Here is a 3,600-nt window from a genome sequence, read left to right as displayed (position 1 = left end):
GGTCAAGCAAACAGATGCATGCCCTCTAGAATGTCTCCATGTTTTAAAAACTCTGTCTTCAATTCATACTATTTTTACTTTTACTTCATCTCGGGGGGAGAGAGTAAGTTGGAAGGGGCTCCAGCTCCTAGCACAATGTGTGACTAGCAGCAAGTGCTCCATAAATACCTGTTGAATTAAGTGTTTGATGAAGGCAGAAAAGTTAACTTGTTTATATTATGGGAAAATAAAAAGAAAAAAAACTAATAAAAGCTGTTTTTATATAAAACTGTACTTTCAAGAGGCCTTGAAAATCTGATAAGTCCTTATTAAAGCTCTCTGACCAAGAGAAACTTTTCCCTTAAAAAGAATGAAATAATCTGAGTCGAGGCTGGAGGAAGCTAAAGGGCAATTCTATTTCTCATGGTCACTTGAGAGGCAGAGAATCAGTCCAGATGGGGTGATGCCACAGTCACCACCACAGTGCTGGGCAAGTGTTACAAGGACCAGGGATGCTGCCTGTCCTTTTCAATGATCATCATAAGACATATCATTTCTTCCACCATAAACTCCCTCCAGTGGAAACAAGTCTTCACCACTTTGTGCAGGCTCATTATTCCTGCTCGAGAAGCTTCAGCCGATATGTAAATATTGAAGCAAGTGTAAGGAGCCGAGGAAGGAATGATGATTACTGCATTAATACTAATGAGTGAAATGGAACTAGGGATGTGTTTAGCTAGTGTTGCCACTGAAAGAGATGATTTAAAAGGGAGACAGAAATCAACAAGATGATTATTGATTTTTAAAAATGACCTAGACATAAAATCCACATGAGGTAAGAATTATAGAGAGAAAAAAAGATTAACGCTCTAGAAAATTGTGTGTGTGTGTGTGTGTATGTGTGTGCATATGGTGTGTTTATGTGTGTGTTAATGTTCAGTTCAATCAAAAGAATTCATGTGGTTCCAGCCAGCTTCTACATGCTGATACAAACAGTTTACATACAGCTTTCTTGTTCCTCCCCCTTGTTTGTAGCTTTTCTTGGTACATAAAGTAGATGTATATATCTACCCACGGTAAATGCAGACTGTTATCAACATATGCCCTGACTTCTACTGCAGTGGACGCCAAAGGATGCAGGAGTCTGTGAGGGTGAAGATTTGGGGACAGAGAACACAGGAGAAAATATAACGACAACCACATGAACTTAGGAAAGCCATTTTTCCCTTGCACCTCATTAAATATCGTAACACCATCCTTATCAAACCCACCCAATACTCAAACAAAAGTCATTTATTTGGGAGTGAATGTTGTGCTTATTTATTTTAAGGGCTCTACCCATATTCAATGATTGCAATAACTCTCCACATCCTTCATTTGGGAATGCTTGTACTTCAAAAGAAATTAAATTTCTTGCAACAGTAAGGGAGGTTTAGAAATGAGCTATTCTCTAAGTGTGTGTGTGTGTGTGTGTGTGTGTGTGTGTGTGTGTGTGTGTGTGTGTTTAATAAATATAAACTCCAAGCTCTGCCCGAGCTTTAGGAAGGTTTTGTCAGCAGCATTTTATTTTCCTCTACAGAGTATTGTGGGCCTTTTGAGCCTGGCACAGAGCTTGCTGCTTGCATTCAAAGCCTGTCAGTTGTCAGCGTCCCCACAGTTCGGCCGAAGCAGACAGAGACAGTACCTTAACTGGTGGGAGCTCACACCAGTGCTTCTCTCGGCAGACACAGGGAGGCAGTGCGGGAAAGCTTGGCTTTTGTAAGCCAGAAGCAGAGAGAACTTTGCTGCAAACTTACTTCCCTTTTCCATTGTAAAGTCCTAAATCCTCTTGAGTTGCTTGTTTAACTTTTATCTAACTAAGAATTTTTCTGGCATTTTATTTTATTTTTTTTATAGTTGACATACACTATTATATGAGTTTCAGGTGTACAACATAGTTATCAGACATTTATATAACTTACGAAATGATCACCCTGATAAGAATTTTAAAGAAAAAGGTTGAGTTACCTGACCAATGAACAAAACAAAAAATAATTTTTTAAAAAATGATTGCATGTTCAGGGATAATAACATTACAAAAGCTACTAAAAGTGATAATTATTTAAAGCAGTTTTATAATATATAATATATTCGATACCCAACACCCATCACAGACACATACCTAGAGTTTCCTTGCCAATCCTACCCTCCCAAGAGGATGTGCAAAGCACTTCAAAATATATCATCTTGCTAAATTCTTCCATTAGTCCTTGAGATTACAATAATCGTGGATTTGTTTCTGTTTCATGGGGAAGGAAACAAAGTTTAGCGAGTTCATATGGTTTGAGAAGGTTGCATGGTAACCAGTAAGCAGTAAGTCAGAATTTCAACCTATGTAGGCTGACTCTATGTCAAAGGTCATTCACTTTACCCCACTTGCTCAGATTTACACAGAAATAAGAAATCAGTTATCTCCCAGACTGCTGCTCATAAAATTCTTAAAGGGGAGTGAATTAATAGATACTACCTTTCCTCTATCCAATGTAGAACACAGGACATAAAGTTTAAAATCTTATCATCATAATCCTTACCCCTACATGCAACCTCCCATCTCACACTCAATTATTCAAACTGAACTCTTCTTGGTTTTCCTCCCCTAACTGTTGTATGAAACCAGACTTTTGCCCTTATTTTCCATTTTGTTATCGTTGTTTTCATAGGTGTCTTTTTCTCCACTGCTTACACCTTGAACTTGTCAATGAGTTTTCAAAACAGGTAGAGATATCTCTTTTGCAGTACCTCTCCAATCTACCCCTTCTCTCCATTCCTACTATGCTCACCATACATCTTATATTTCTCTTTTCCTAGAATGGCAAGTTTCCCAACACATGCTCATACTTCCATTTCTTCCCTGTTCTTAGCCAACCTGCATGGCACTTACAGATTAACCATCTTAAATCGTGTTTGAATTAAATCACTGTCCAGCTTGAAAACCTTCGGGGCCTCCCCTCTGCTTGTACAAACAATATACAAACTCTTTACCAGGCAGTTACAAGAACCACACAATCTGACAACCTCACTTTACAAATGTAGTCCCTCTGTTCTCTTTCATGTAAGCTTGGCCTCTTCTAGCTGCCGTGCATGTGAACTGTGCAGTTTTTGCTTTGCTCATGTGACTGCTTTTTCCCACTAGGCTTGCACCTCAAAATCTTTTATTTATCGAGATTTAAGTCAAATAGGGGCTCCTTCACGAAGCCCTCCCTGAGTCACTAACAGGTAAGGATTTTTTTCTCCTTTAAACTCCCATCAATAGTCTAACAAAAATTGTAACAAATTATTTTTTCAGTTATAGTTAACATATAATATTATATTAGTTTCAGGTGTACAATGTAGTGCTAATGCAAATTTTTAAAAAATAGATTAAGTATAAATAGCACATAAGTGGAAAAAAACTTCCGGAGTATCTCTCTTATCAATTGCCTCTTGAATTATAGTCACTGATATACATATAAGTGTATGAGGGCAGAAACCAGGTCTCTGAATTCACAGCAATGCCGGAAACAGCTTTCACATGTTTGATGCTTAGTAAGTAAGTGGATTAATGGAGAAAATAAAACTTTTTCATCTATCTCCCTTATGTTA

The sequence above is a fragment of the Rousettus aegyptiacus genome, unplaced genomic scaffold (genome assembly GCF_014176215.1).
Source record: "Rousettus aegyptiacus isolate mRouAeg1 unplaced genomic scaffold, mRouAeg1.p scaffold_m13_p_10, whole genome shotgun sequence".
NCBI lineage: Eukaryota > Metazoa > Chordata > Mammalia > Chiroptera > Pteropodidae > Rousettus > Rousettus aegyptiacus.
Note: the sequence above shows the minus strand (reverse complement) of the source record.